The sequence below is a fragment of the Acyrthosiphon pisum genome, chromosome A1 (assembly GCF_005508785.2).
Source record: "Acyrthosiphon pisum isolate AL4f chromosome A1, pea_aphid_22Mar2018_4r6ur, whole genome shotgun sequence".
Classification (NCBI taxonomy): domain Eukaryota; kingdom Metazoa; phylum Arthropoda; class Insecta; order Hemiptera; family Aphididae; genus Acyrthosiphon; species Acyrthosiphon pisum.
In genome coordinates this window covers 165,066,653-165,074,864 of record NC_042494.1, presented here as the reverse complement: position 1 = coordinate 165,074,864, position 8,212 = coordinate 165,066,653, and positions in this window count along the sequence as shown.

The following is an 8,212-nucleotide window of genomic DNA, read 5'->3' as shown; positions in this document are numbered from 1 at the left end:
ACGATTTAAGAACTACCCCTCTTAATCTGCACAACTTATTTTATTGATATAACACTGCATTATGCAAGGTCATACTGGTGTATAAATATAATATATTAATATATAATATTATATAGATTGTCTAAAAAATGTACTATCAGGAAAATGGCAAGCGTAATAAAAAATTACATTATAATATTAAGCTTAAAATGTTACGATAATGTGTTTTTTTGTGGGTCCTTAAATTTGAGCGTAAATTCACAATTTTTTATGAGCGTCTGAAGTCAGATTTTCGACAAAATTCGTCAAAATCACGAAATTTTGCAAATTATATTAAGTTTTGCAATTCGTGAGAATTGACTTTTTAAATCTAAGATTTTAAAATTGAACTCAAGATTCCTTAGAAATTGTTCTACGTTGTGAGCGTTTGATGTTCCAATGTTTAACATTATATTATGCAAGGTCATACTGTCGTATAATTATATTATATAGTGTATAGATTGTCTGAAAAAAATACTATTAGTAAATGGCAAGCATAATAAAAACTACATTTACGAATGTACCAGTTGTATTCACTCGATTTCTTATGGAACGATTTTCTTAATTGGTGTTCAAAAATGAATAACCTTAGGTACTTACTTGAAAGTTGAAATTTGCACCAAATGCTTATTTTATCAGTATCGATAATTGGTTAAATTTTTATGATATTTTGACACGTTTTTAGCTGTTTACGGTTTTTTTTTTATTATTATTATTGATCAATTCCCATCAACAGCATATATATGTTATTAGGGGTTTTTTTTAATTAAAAATTCTATTTCTTTAAAATATATTAAATGTGTTACTATGTTAGTTTATATAGTTCTAAATTATATTTTAATATATTATTATATTATTGTGTACACAACAAGTATTATCGTAATCATCGACACAATTGACAGCGTGTGCGGATTCGACAGTCAGACTCTTGTGGATCGATGAGTGGATAAGCGCAGCAGGTACTTACTGCTTTTACGTAAACACAATGTGGGAACAATAGTTATAATCATGTTGTTATTTTAGATTCTGAGCCGAGCGATGATTGTATTGATTTTAAAATAATGTGTGTTCGGTTTTTTAATTCCCTTTTCTGTCTGTTCTCACAATTTGGAGCAGAAAAAAGTTCACTACACCGGTAAATATAAAATACCTTCAATATATTATCTTATTGAGACTTAGTACGTAACAAAGAAATTGTTATAGTCAATGCTGTTAGTGCGTCCTAGTAGAATCCACGCTCACTGCGGGTTCACTGGGGCCATTGTTATGTTGAAATAAATAAAATCGTACTCTTTAATGCGAAAATCAAGAAACAACATTTTACCGTGTAAACATAATAATTTTATTAGATCATATTAATATGATGAAAAATGTTTAAACAATTTATGTTGAGTGGTTTACAATTTTGATAATAATTGTGCCGAAAAAATGAGATACAATACAACTTAAGTTGTAAAAAACAATAAATATAATTATTTTAAAGAAAAAAAAAAAGGCATCGGACAAGACGAGGCGATATGTGGGGGGTACGTGATGGCGAGTGGGTGGTGATGCAGATAATAATGATGGCCACTGGTCACCTCTACACAGTTCTCGCGGCCGGTCCTGCGGGGCGGACGAGAGTCGCGGGCGCGTTTCCTCAGGACGCGAAGACGACCATGGCAGCGGTCGAAGCTCGGCCACGACGGCTGCGAGAGTGACGACGACAGTTGACGACGAGCGGCTAGTGCGCGATGTAGTGCGCTTGACGGTACTGCAGGCGCTGAAGACGACTGTTGTGACGGCGACGACGGTGACCGAAGCTCGGAGCAAGCGACGAAGACTATAATATCGGCCGACAAGACCAGACCACGGGGCGAAAAAGGGAGACAATCTGCGGACGGCTTCGCAACGCACCGCTGTCCTGATACTCTCCGTGGTTTTCGCCCTGGCGTCGCGCTCCGCCGAACTCTGAAACGTTTCGTTCCCTCGAGCCCGGCGCTGCCGACTTCTGTGTTCCCGGCCGCCCTATAATCATAGTCATCCGTCACTCACCCGCCGTGAGCTCTGCGGTCTCCGTCGCCGCCGTCACCAGTCGTCTTCGTGCAGCACTGCAGCAGGTGTCGTCAGTGGTACCCCGTCGGGACGGTGTCGATGTCCGCGCCGGTACCGCTAGCCTCCGCCGTCGTGTCGTCGTCCCTTTCGGACCGAAGCAGCCGGACGTCCGCCGCGCCGCCAGAGGGTCTCGCGTGTCGGCAACCTCGAGCGCCCAACGTCCGCGATCTCGTCGCGCTGCCGCCGGTGCAGGCCGGAGAATGTGTATCGGTGACTTACCGCCGATCACCCCAAAAGTGCACTGTCACGTACCTATATACCTCGACCCCACGCCATCGCCTCGTCCTGTCCGCTGCCCTCGGCCAGGGGGGAACTCTCGGACGGATTCACTTCGGGAAACAACAGCAGCACACGCGTACGGCCTTTTTGACACCTCTCCACGCAGCGGACGCGATCATCGCCGCCGACCGTCTGCGCGGAGCTGCGCGTGTTGCTAGCGTTGCCCCCGGGTCCAGCCAGCCGATCAAGTCTCCATAGCTGTTCTTGACCTCAGCTCCCATGGCCGGTGTGACGAACTCCGCCTCGTCACTGGGCGCTTCCACCACCGCCTGCGTAGCCGGCACAGCGACCACGTCGTCTCTGTTCCATTCAACCGGTCCAGTACTGGAATCATCGTCCGGTTGATGTGCTTCCAACGAGTCGCCGCCAACAAACTGAGTCGCGTAAAACAGAAGACCCGCTAGATCCTCGATGGTCGGTTCCTCATCAATGTCGTCGAATCGTCTTAGATTTTCCTCCATCAGTTCGTAGTCGATGTTGTTTATAATTTTCTCTAAGACGTCCATGATGATTTCGTGGGTCTTTTCGTTTTCTTGTGATTCAGCCATTTTTCAGGTAAATTATCAGCGTGTAGGTAGTCAGAATTGCAAATGAGACGATTCGGAAGTTCGTCCTAGGCCGTCTCCGATAATTTAAAACAAACATTGTTGATTAGTAACCAGCGAGTAAACCATCACATTATTATTAATCGACCTGCGGCATCGACTTGATTTCGGGTCCGTTTATTTTTCCGAACACGATTATTTGTATTATATTATTGATATACCAATACTGTACTTAGGTTATAACGCAGAGGTATACTATAAAACAGGGGTCTCCAACCTTTTTTACGACGGCCCAAAATTGAGATACGCTTTGGCATCGCGGGCCAATATTTTTAGAGGTATAGATTGGTTAAGAAATTGAATCATCGATAAGATTTATTTAGAAAAATGAATGTTTTTTATATACTTTTTTTATTTTATAACGAGTTTTTATATTGTAAGTAAGGGTTGGATTTGAAGCCTTGGATTGTAAAAGCCTTTTTTTTATAATATAATAATAGCGAAATAATTTTTATATAAAAATGCGTGTCAAATATGTAAGATTATGATGAACGTACTTTATTTTGCCTTTTTTTGCCTTTTTGCCTTTTTCACTTATTAATTCCTTTATTGTATTTAATTTTTAATTGATTTAATAGTTTTATACATGACATATGTATAAACGGTACAAAAGTTTGAAATAGGGGGGTCCCAAAATTTAACTCGTACCTGGGCCCTTTTATCTCTAGTTGCGGCACTGATTACAAGTTACAACCAATTAAGAATGATGGGGCGAAAATGAATTGCCGGAAATCATTAGTTTTTATGGTACGCCCTCACAAAGTTCATGATTTTCAGTGTTTTGTGATAACGAATTTTCAGTTTTTTTTTTTTGAAACCTAGGTATATCAACATTTTAAAATTTATGGTGCAAAAAAATTCTGACACTCACCTATGGTGGTTTTACATAACACGTGAGGGATGTTTTCGATTTCAGTTGTCCGAGCGAGCGAGTGACCATGCCGGGTATATGACAATTTCAAAAATTTGAATTAAGTAGATATAACTTTAAAAATAGGTCTGGACGCAAAACTCAGACTTCCCCATTGTTTTCAGCATGCTTGACTTGGCTAAACATTATTTATTCATAGCCCATAGGTACGTTAAAATAATAAAAAAGGTTGTTCAGTATAAAACCGAAAATCGTGAACTTTATAAAGCTACAACTTAAAAACTAATGATTTTTGGCAATTAACTTTAGCAACATTGTTCTTATTAACTCGTTGTAATAAATCAGTTTTAAAAAATAAAATTTAAAAATTAGCATGGGTGCTAAACTAGATTTGTTCCCAGTAAATTATTATGCCCATATTATCTAAGTACATAATATATTATATTCGTAAAGTGTCCATAGAGGGGGGGGGTTAAATCCCTAAATACCCCTCGAGCATGCCCATAGGTACCTAAAATGAGGTCGGACATCATTTAACGCCACCGACAAGACAAAAGAATTTTACAGCCACCACCGTTGCTATGTGTGGGGACAATGCTTTTGGACGATAACGCTAGCGCCATCTACAGTCGTAGTTTAGAATTAGAACCTCTTAACGTTTACTTTCGCCGATAGACTGCAATGTCATAAGTGATTTTTGTTTTAAAATTTTCAAAAGAAAAACAACGTCCTTTATTTAATAAAGTTTATTATATAATATTATACTTATTATTACTTATCAACGGTTCTTTGAACAATAAATTATTGTTCTCATCATAGTTTTAAACCGTTGATCATCATCTTACGTCATATTGTATAATATTTCGTAACAGATTACTGCGAAGCAGAATATATAATGCAATTACCAGGATTTTCAATTACCCAACTATATGTGATTTCCATCGAGAACAGGCATGATTAAGATAGACTAGTAAACAGGGAAATCTGGATATTAAAGAAAATCGAGGTGAACTTCTGATACCCTGGAGGAATATTGCCATTATTGCCAATAGTAGAAACAACTTTGAATTTATTCATAAAGTTGAGAAGATGAAGTTCACTAATGCGTGGCTGAAAAATCTCAAGGTGCGAGATTATTTTACTAAAACATGGCTTACAGTAGAAGAAAAATGGTATAGTAAGTTTTTAAATTGGAATTTGATATTAAAATTGATACAAATAATAGAATTGAATCTCAAAATAAATTATTGAAACATTTTTATTTGATGTTTTCTAGTGATAAATCATTAAACAGTACGGTAGAAAACATTAGGTATTGAACAATTTTTACCGCACAATCTTTATGTCAATATCAGAAGAAAAATTTTAAACTTAATAATCATTATGAAAAAGGTTGGCAAGTGGATGTCACTCTACTGTACAGTAGGTTACAAGGGGGTCACTGTATAATGGATGTTATTAAAATTGAATTCAATGAAATAATATCATTGTATAAGAAAAACGATTGTATAAGAAAAACGAGCGGAGGCGGTATGTCAGTCTAGGTATAAGACATATTATATACTAATTTATGGTATTAAAAAAAAATTGACTTATTAATATAGTACCCTATAACCTATAATAAATTCCAAATTAATCATATCACAATATCCATTAGGTACTTATAATGCGTTATACATCAACAACAAACCGTGATACTATTATAGATATATAATAGTATACTTTAGAAAATTCAAATACCCTCGAATAATATTATACAATCACAACAAAATAACTAAAATAGTTATTCTAGGTTTTTTAATATGTAATTTCGTCCAAATTTGAGCTTAAAATGACTATAAAAATAAACTGTGATTATGTATTTTTTAGACATTTTGGTAACAGAAGTAACTACTTATGTGGAATCTTGTTTTAATTTTTCAATTCTTAGGTATAAAAGTTGAACATTTTATAAATTTTTAACTGCAAAATAATTATTCAATTTTAAATTTAATAAATTTTGTCGAAATTCAATCTCTAAATGCTTATAAAAAAAAATTGTGCTTATGTATTCTTAACATTTTTCAACTGCTATTTTAACAATATATCAGGAGCCTTGTATTAAATTTTTACATATTTTGGCCCAACAGATAAAACTTTATTGATATTCAAAGAAAAAAAAAATTATAAGAATTGTTAAAATAAACATTCAGTTGAATGTTCATGTATCTACAGTTATTCGTTTTTAAATTACAACAAAATAAGAAAATCGCTACATGAGAAATCGAGTGAATATCCAATGTTATAAAAATTTAAATTTCAAACGCTCATAAAAATTTAATTTGACTTTCTTATAGACATTTTTTTTTTTTTTTGATAAAGATAGAAAAACTTATGAATGATCTTGTATAACATTTTCAAATATTAGATTTAAAAAGAAAACTTTTTATGAATTTCTAACTCAAAATAATTTGCTAATTTTCGTGATTTTTACATATTTTGCCAATTTTTGAACTTTAAATGCTAATAAAAAAAAACTGACTGAAGATTTTTAATAATTTTCAAATGTCATTGTAACAATATAGTAGGAGCCTAGTATTAAGTTTTCAAGTATTTTTACTCTACAAATAAAGTTTTATTGACATTCATAGAAAAAAAAGTTGGGCAAGTGGATGTCGCTCTGCTGTACAGTAGGTTATAAGTGGGCCACTGTATAATGGATGGTATTAAATTTGAATTCAATGATATAATATCATTGTATAAGAAAAACGATTCTGAGCGGAGACGGTATGTCAGTCTAGGTATAAGACATAATATTATATTATAGTCTATAGTATTTAAAAAAAATTGACCTATAATAGGTACCTATAATAAATTCCAAATTAATCATATCATAATATCTATTAGGTACTTATAACGCGTTATACATCAACAACAAACCGTGATACTATCATAGATATATAATAGTATACTTTAGAAGTTTCAAGTATACCCAAGAATAATATTATACAATCACAACAAATAACTAAAATAGTTATTCTACGTTTTAATATGTAATTTCGTCCAAATTTGAGCTTAAAATGACTATAAAAATAAACTGTGATTATGTATTTTTTAGACATTTTGGTAACAGAAGTAACTACTTATGTGGAATCTTGTTTTAATTTTTCAATTCTTAGGTATAAAAGTTGAACATTTTATAAATTTTTAACTGCAAAATAATTATTCAATTTTAAATTTAATAAATTTTGTCGAAATTCAATCTCTAAATGCTTATAAAAAAAAATTGTGCTTATGTATTCTTAACATTTTTCAACTGCTATTTTAACAATATATCAGGAGCCTTGTATTAAATTTTTACATATTTTGGCCCAACAGATAAAACTTTATTGATATTCAAAGAAAAAAAAAATTATAAGAATTGTTAAAATAAACATTCAGTTGAATGTTCATGTATCTACAGTTATTCGTTTTTAAATTACAACAAAATAAGAAAATCGCTACATGAGAAATCGAGTGAATATCCAATGTTATAAAAATTTGAATTTCAAACGCTCATAAAAATTTAATTTGACTTTCTTATAGACATTTTTTTTTTTTTTTTTGATAAAGATAGACAAACTTATGAATGATCTTGTATTACATTTTAAAATCTTAGATTTAAAAAGAAAAATTTTTACGAATTCTTAACTAAAAATAATTTGCAAATTTTCGTGATTTTTCCATATTTTGTCAATTTTTGAACTTTAAACGCTTATAAAAAAAAAACTGTGACTAAGGATTTTTAATATTTTTCATCTGCTTTTGAAATAATATACTAGGAGCCTTTTATTAAATTTTCAAGCTTTTTTAATCAACAAATAAAATTTTATTGATATTTTTAGAAAAAAAACTAAAAAAAAAATGAAAACTGACAATGTCCGTAAAGAGCTCAAAATAAGTCAAAATATTTTGAAAATGTTATGGTGTATAGAAAATGCTAATATAAACATTCAATCAAAATTTCATGTATCTACGGTCATTTTTTTTAAAGTTACACCAAAAACCAAATTCAATTTTGTGAAAAATCGATTTTGCGTAAAAATTCCCGTTTTTCCTTAATTTTTCTTTGGTTTTTCTTGGCGATTTTGAAAATTACTGGGAATTTTAAATTTTGACCTCCTCAATGCACCAACGATATTCACTTTCCAATGGAACAAGATACTGAAGTTGAAAATCGAAACATTATTTCGACTACTTATCGTGTACACACAAAAAAAAAAAAAAAAAAACACATCATTGTAAAACAATACATTTATCGTTCCACTCAGATCCAAAAATAATAAAATTGGAAGTTTTATCATGTATAGAAAATGAAAATATAAAC